This window comes from Anabrus simplex, chromosome 10, assembly GCF_040414725.1.
Source record: "Anabrus simplex isolate iqAnaSimp1 chromosome 10, ASM4041472v1, whole genome shotgun sequence".
Lineage (NCBI taxonomy): Eukaryota > Metazoa > Arthropoda > Insecta > Orthoptera > Tettigoniidae > Anabrus > Anabrus simplex.
In genome coordinates, this window is record NC_090274.1 from 76,417,483 (window position 1) to 76,425,702 (window position 8,220).

General features: G+C 38.9%; 1 protein-coding gene across 1 annotated transcript in view; it reads right to left on the bottom strand.

The window, feature by feature from the left end:
* Positions 1-8,014, bottom strand: part of LOC136881920 (beta-alanyl-bioamine nonribosomal peptide synthetase ebony-like) — a 319,523-nt gene extending 311,509 nt beyond the window's left edge. The window contains exon 1 of the mRNA XM_067154366.2: positions 7,952-8,014. The gene's annotated coding sequence lies outside the window, so the exon portion shown is untranslated. The remainder of the gene's footprint in view (positions 1-7,951) is intronic.
* Positions 8,015-8,220: the final 206 nt, after the last annotated feature.

The following is an 8,220-nucleotide window of genomic DNA, read 5'->3' on the forward strand; positions in this document are numbered from 1 at the left end:
GCGCAAAAAAACATAACGTTATTATAAGTAACGTAGTTAAGTCGTATTTACCAATTTTAATATTATAAAAATCCAATAAATATATTTCAGTTATTGTGACGAGGTGTTTGAAGCTTCGTACAATAATCTCAATGAACTGGTAAAGGTACGAAATAAAGAAAATCTTCATTTAACCTAACTTAGTTAGGATAGTATTATTTTGATGATATACAAGTGATTACGAAAGGTTAGGTTATTCAGCGAGGAGCGAAGCTGGAATTAAAACTACATTAGAACACAGCTAAAAGAATATGTTACAGAATTAAAAGTACCGTACTGTATATTAGAAGTTTTGCTTGCGATTTGATTCTAAACTTTTAGAAGAAATAAGAAAGCATCATATTCCGCACTACGAATTTGCATGCTCTAATTTCGTCATTGTGCTTGTGCAAACCCAAAGTTACGAAAACACGAAAATGTAATGAAAAGTTTCATTCATAAAAATGAAAGATATTTTATTTATCAATATGCAGGAAAAGTTTACGAACACTCTATTTTGTTTATTAACAGTACAAATTGTTCATGAACATTGTTGATTAACCGTGTTTATTAACAAAGTTAACGACATCATCTTGGTGTGGACGAACCTGATGCAACTGGCTTCACTGTTGGGGTCATGCGAGGCGAATAGAGGAGGGTAGGTTACCTAGGAAAATAATGGACTCTGTTATGGAAAGTAAGAGAAGTAGAGGGTGACCAATACGACGATGGTTAGACTCAGTTTCTAATGATTTAAAGATGAGAGAGATAGAACTAAATTAGGCCACAGAATAAATTACAACTATTAAATTCACAGAGGCTTGTAGACTGACCGTCTTACTAATAAACGGTGTATAACTTTTATGCAAGGTTTATACACCGTTTATGTGAAATTTGTTACTAATAAACAGCGTATAAACCTCCTGTGTATAGCCTACATCTGTTACAGTTATTGGTGGCGCTTCCGCAAGCGAGCCGGCATTTGTCATCATTAGTAAAGATTGAAAAGGAACGTTTTACAATACCTGGAGTGCCTGAGAGGAGAGATCCTTCCTCTACGCTTGCTATAATCCCACCATCCCGCCCCCAAAACTATCCTTTCTTTTATAGGAAAACAGAAAGTAATACAGCATGAAGGAAGAAATTGCCACCATTATCTTTACTCCCATTGGCCAGCTCCGATCAGCTGTGAAGAAGCCTATGTAACTTTTTCCCCGCTAGAGGTCGCATGGTCGGTCGCCACAGGGACACCACACCGCGCAAAATATAAACACTCGATCGTCAAGAAAAAAATGTAATTTAGTAGCTGTAACCTATCATTTTAAATCCAGGCCAAGCTCTGTCATGAGAACAGTGGCCCCCTTCGGGGGCCACACTCCCTTCGGGGGCCACACTCCCTTCGAGAGGCTCTTCACTATCGCCGCGGCGCATACTGCCCGCACGGCAAGAAAAAAGTTAATTTAGTGGTTGTATCATATCGTCACATTTTCTCAACTCTTTTTAAATCCAGGCCAAGCTCTGTCATGAGAACAGGGGGCCACACTCCCTTCGAGAGGCTCTTCACTATCGCCGCGGCGCATACTGCCCGCACGGCAAGAAAAAAGTTAATTTAGTGGTTGTAACGTATCGTCACTTTTCCTCAACAGTTGGTAACAGCATCACCCGCCGCCAAGCCTCCGTGCGTACAGCGAGCGGAGTGGGAGGCGCGCCATGCCCGGCCCGCTTGCGGAAGTTTTACCCAGTTATTCATTTAATTGCTTATACAGACCAGGACCCTTGTATAAGCGTTGTATAGCAGCGAGTAGCGGAAAAAGAAACGAGCGAGCAGTTTATTTTCGTGGTATTTGTTGTCTACAGTAATATAATCGTGGTGAAATATTCGACTTATCCATATAACATTGAACACACATTGAAAGAATGGGCCATAACGTTGATCTTCAGGATATTTTAAGCATAGAAGGCATACACCATTCAGAGGTTATGGAGGCTTGACATCTTCGCAAAGTAAAACACTCTAAAGAGTCGGAATGACAATGAATGACTATAAAAGAAATGATGGTTGGGCGTATTTTTGTGTAATAATGTATTACAGCTTAATAGACGTTTGAAATTGCGAGGTTATTACCTATACATTATCTGCCTCTACAAAGAACTTTGTCAAATTTGAGTACCCTAAAAAGGGACATATTCCTCTGCATAAAAAACGGTATAACTTGAAATTCGTACGTAATATGATTTCCATACTTTGTAGTTGAATACGCAGAAATATTATGTATAAATGCCTAATAGAAACTTTTTTGATCAGACCCTTCTTTTAAGCTACAAAACAGTTTTTCCTTTCCCTTCAAAAGTAAGGATTTTGGAATGTGTACCCTTTTCAACTCGCCGATTCAATTACAATTGCTTGTGTTTTCCGTACTATCCCAGATAGGAGCTTCTGATCTTTTCTTAAGCTTTTTCATTTCTGTTTTGGCGTTCATTACACAAGCAAGCTGAAGAAATGTTGATATCAATATAAGCCCATTTCCAACTGTCTCACGGAATGACAATGAATAACGATAAAAAATGATGGTTGGGCGTATTTTTGTGTAATAATGTGTTACTACTTAATAGACTTCTGAAATTACGAGTTTACTGTATTATACATTATCTGCCTCTACAAAGATCTTTCTCAAATTAGCGTATATAAAGGGACATATTCCTCGATAGAAAAAAATGGTATAACTTGAAAACCGCACGTAATATGATTTCCATACTTTGTACTTGAAGACGCAGAAATATGATGTACAAATGCCTAATAGAAACTTTTTTGATCAAACCTTTCTTTTAGCTACAAAACAGGTTTTCCTTTCTCCTGAAAAGTAAGGATTTAGGAATGTGTACACTTGTCAACTCGCCCAGGCCCGGAACTAGGGCGGGGCAGGGGGAGCACGTGCCCCGGGCAGCAGATTTCAGGGGGCGGCAAAAATTGAAAAGTTTATTAAAAATAATAAGAAGTTATATAATTTTTCAAAAAAATAATACCACAATTAATATTGTTTTATTTTATTTAATTTTGTTGCCCTATTCATCAACTTTATTACACTGACACTGTATACTAAGTTAAATTATTTTCTTCATTATAAGACACGACACAAGACTTCATAGGTCTGGAGTGAATCTCATACTGTTATGCCTACTACTGATATGAATAATGAGTAGCCTGCGTACCCTGTTGTCTGCGTGTGTTGATACGAACCGACAGTTGTTTTATTTTATTTACATTTAGTATTTAGTTAGTATTAGTGTTCGGAGTGTTGATTATTTATTCGTGTTATCGTTTATCAGCGTTTGGAAAACGGAATTGTTTAGTACACATTGAGCTGCGTTTTTATCAGTTTCCAAATTATGGATGGCAGGAAACGACTTAGTGGAGCCGCGTATAGAAAACTTGCCAAAGAGAAGGAAGAGAGAAAGAAAGCGATGTGCTGTCACAAACACCAAAATTAGAAATATTTTTAAAAACACTAATGTTAATGAAGATGAAGGCTCAAAAGCAAAATCAGGTAAATATTAATTTGTATTTCAATAATTAAATTATAGCACATTAGGGAAGAGACGAATTAATTGTGGCTTATCGGACAATTTACGACAATTTTTTAATACTTCATTTCGTAATATACCATATTACTGATTTAATTTTAACCCCGGCTTTTAATATTTTAGATGACGTTGAAGCTGGAAAGGAAGGCACGCAACATGTCGAACTTTGCAAGAAACTCAGTCCTACTGGTGAAGCGAATGAAGATGAATTATTATCTCGTCCAGACCCTACAACTGGTATTCAAGAAACGTCCGAGTTTTCCTTTGATCTTAGGGATCCTAGTTCATGGCCGCAGAGTTTTTCAGATTCTGAAATGGGTTACATAACAAAAATGAGCTTTGAAAATCTGATTGAGCAACATTTAAGTAATAGCAGCAGAGAAGGGCGTAACTTAACCAAAAATTGCTTTTATGAAGTTCTCAAAAATGGAGCAAAAGTAAAGTGATCATGTTTAGGCTATAGTGAAAGTAAGAAAGTTCTATATTGTGTTCCCTGCAGGCTGTTTCCACACTTAGCATCAAATCAAGTGCCTTCCATAGCTAAAGAAAAAGGACTTTCTAATTGGAGAAAACTCAGTGAAAAATTGCCTGAACATGAAAATTCATCCAACCACAAACTTTTCTTGTGTTCGTAGAAAGCTTTAGAATCTTGTTTAGGAAAGGGAGGTATTGATGCAGAACTCCAAAACCAGATCCATCAAGAGTCTCACTGGAAGGCGGTATTGCGCTGTTATCGATGCTATTCTATTCCTAGCAAAGCAAGGGAGTCCATTCTAAGTAACTAAAGAAGACTGTGATTTTAGCGACCCATCCAGTGGAAAGTTCTTGAACAGTAGAACTTATATTGCATTACAATGTCCCTCTTCTACAACATATTGAGCGGCATGAAAAAGGGCAAATCTCGTATTTCTCACATAAAATACATGATTAGTTCCTTGAAATTATTGCCAATAACATAAGGCAAAAGATAATACAAGACATTTTGGATGCGAAATATTATTCCTTAATATTTGACTGCACTCCAGATATCAGCCACAGTGAGCAAATGACTCAAGTAGTTCGTTACGTCAAAACTAATATATCGGAGGTAGAAGAAAGTTTTATTGATTTTTTTCCAGTTAGTGACAAAAAGCTGAAGTTCTCAGCCAAGAAATCCTAAAAAGTTAGACATAGATGGACTAAACTAAGTGAACTGTAGAGGCCAATGCTACGATAATGGGGCAAATATGGCCGGGAAGTATAAATGAGTTCAGTCCAGACCACTTCAGGAGAAAGAGCTAGCACATTTTGTCCCATGTGCTGCTCACACCCTCAATTTAGTTGGTGCTAATGCGGCCAGTGCTACTATTGAGGCTCAGAATTTTTTCCGAACTTGAACAGTATGTATTCTTTCTTCGCGGCTTCAACTTCACGCTGGGAAGTTCTCCGAAAATATGTGCCACTGACATTGAAACCTGAAAGCAATACAAGATGGTCTGCAGGATTAGATGAGATCGAAGCTGTGTATAAACATTACGGTAAAGTTGTGCAGGCTCTTGAGGATCTTAAAAACCACGATCTCTCAACACCTCAAACCAAGAATGAGGCCAGCTCCCTTTTTAAAAATATTGGGAAACTTGACTTCATCTTTTTCACATGTTTTTGGGATGCTTTCTTCAAAAATATCAATCATGTCAATGAGTTTTTGCAAAGAAGAGATGTAACAGTAGATTTGGCTGCCCGGAACCTTCAAGGCCTTTTAACGCTCTTGAAGTCTTGCAGAGAGTTTGCTCCATCTGAGGCCATTACTGAGGGTAAATTCTTAGCAAGCATGAGTAATCTACCATCTGAGTTCTAAGGAAAAAGACAAACAAAAAACGAAAAAATGTCTGATGAGCTATGTGGCGATGAAGCTCCGACAAGTACTCAGAATGTGTACCAAGTAGCTAAGTTAGAGGTTATTGACCGGATGATTACGGAACTCAGTGACAGGTTTAAGGCTTTGGACAACATATGCAGCAAGTTTAGATTTTTGAATGGAGTTCGAATTAAATAAATGCAAACAAAAGATCTAAAAATGAAAGCAGAATAATTGGCAAATATCTACACTGCTGATCTCAACATTGAAAAATTCAAATTTGAAATAGAAAGTTTCAAGCACCACGCTTTATCAGTTGACGAAAATTTAAAGGAAGCCACATCAAAAAATGTTAAGTCTTATTTATAAAAATAAACTAGAGGAAGGTTACCCTAACATTACTACTGCACTGAGAATGTTTCTCACGTTTGCCAGTTAGTGTCATCTGGAGAACGAAGTTTTAGCAAACTCAGAATAATCAAAAACTACATGAAAAGTACAATGGGACAGGAGAGACTCTCTAATCTAAGTATAATAAGAATTGAACACAAACGAGCATCCCTTATCAACTTTGACGACATCATCAGTAGACCTACATTTGCAGTTAAAAAAGCTCGAATTCAATTTTGAGGTACAATACATAATAAATTTTTGCGTAGTTACAATTGAGTTACACTATAAACAAATGATTTGTATTAGTCATGTGTAAGTGTTTTTCAAGTGTAATGTGTATATTAATATGTATAAGTGTATAAATATAAGCGTATTTCATAAATAAAACTTCTTAATAGTATAGACTGCATATGGTGTGTAATTTCGACCGTCGCGTCTGAAAGAACAGTTTACGGAGGTATTTTATTTTGGTGGTAGGGGGTGGGGTAGCGAGGGGGGATCGGGGGATAGGGGGCGGCAAAATGATCTTTGCCCCACCTGACAAATCTCCTAGTTCCGGCCCTGATTACTCGCCGATTCAATTACAATTGCTTACGTTTTCCGTACTATCCCAGTTAGGAGCTATTTAACTTTTCTTAAGCTTTTCCATTTATTTTTCGGCGTTCATTACACAAGCAAGCTGAAGAAATGTTGATATCGGTATAAGCCAATTTCCAGCTGTCTCACTTTGTGTTGACACTGCCTTTTCGATACGCCGTGCTACTGCGCGACTTTCCGGAAAGTTTTGCTCGTAGACAACCAGCAGAAGCGATCATAAAGGCGGTGAACGTGCGAAAAACGCCAGTGAACTACAGGAAGAGATTCCTACGCCTTGGAACGAATGTATACGTGCTGTATAGTAATACAATGCGTATACCACGTTTATTAGTTAGAAAAATATAAAACGCTTATACAGGGTTTATTCACTGTTTAACTATACAAGTGTTAAACAACTGTATAAGGACTTTTTATTAGTAAGACGGTGAATGCTGAAGGGGATAATGGTCTATAATGAATATATAGGCCTATGCATATTTATTTATTTAGTTTTTTTTTTTTTTTTTGCTAGGGGCTTTACGTCGCACTGACACAGATAGGTCTTATGGCGACGATGGGATAGGACAGGCCTAGGAGTTGGAAGGAAGCGGCCGTGGCCTTAATTAAGGTACAGCCCCAGCATTTGCCTGGTGTGAAAATGGGAAACCACGGAAAACTATTTTCAGGGCTGCCGATAGTGGGATTCGAACCTACTATCTCCCGGATGCAAGCTCACAGCCGCGCGCCTCTACGCGCACGGCCAACTCGCCCGGTATTTATTTATTTATTTAGTTAGTTACCGTTATTTACGTCTTGATAAATTCATTGGTCCCTTGTAAATATTATTGTATTGAATTGGTTTCTAACGTGTTGTTCATTTCGCACGGTCAAATTTGTGTCGGAGGACGTTGTTACAAAATCGCAGCGGGACAGTCCGTCGCCGGTTTTCACCGGTGTTTCAGTCCGGCTCCATGTCTAAATGGTTATCGTGCTGGCCTTTGGTCACAGGTGTCCTGGGTTCGATTCCCGACAGGGTCGGGAATTTTAACCATAATTGGTTAATTTCCCTGGCACGGGGACTGTGTGTATGTGTCGCGATTCATCATCATTTCATGTTCAACACGACACGCAGGCAGGTCGCCTACGGGTGTCACATTGAAAGATCTGCATCTGATGACCCGAACTTGTCCTCGGACACTCCCGGCACTAAAATACATACGCCATTTCACCTGTGTGTTCTGTTTCTACAGCGGCTTTGAAACATAATTTCGCACTGTATTATGCAGTTGGCCTACAGTACCGGGACTGCTACAGATTATTTGTTTCAATATTCAAGGGGTTTTGACATTTTCCTTCGTTATAGGTTATAGCTGTGGAGGATCAAACCAGCCTTCGGGCTGAACCCAACATTAAAAAAGAACATAGGTTATAGGAGACCATGCATCATATTTCCGCTACCGATACCAACCTATTCGCTTTCCAAAAGAATAAGGAACACTTGTCTCCTGCACCAGATCAAAAAGTAGACACATATTGTCATCTTACCTTATCGTGTTTGAAGTACTGTAGCACACCGGTTTATATATTATCTAGCAAACACAGGTCGCTACATGCACGAGCGAACAGCTACTGAGCCCGCAGTAAGAACCACTCCTATCTTATTGGTCTCAGCCATGCTGGGCGGGTCACTCCCATTGGTCAGCTCCCTTCCCCCTCCCCAACCTACGAGATCTCACCGCCCCTGTCTTCTCGCCGATGAAGTACTCTTGCCTGTTACCACCACTGAGGTGAGAAGAGTAATGGAGTAATGGACT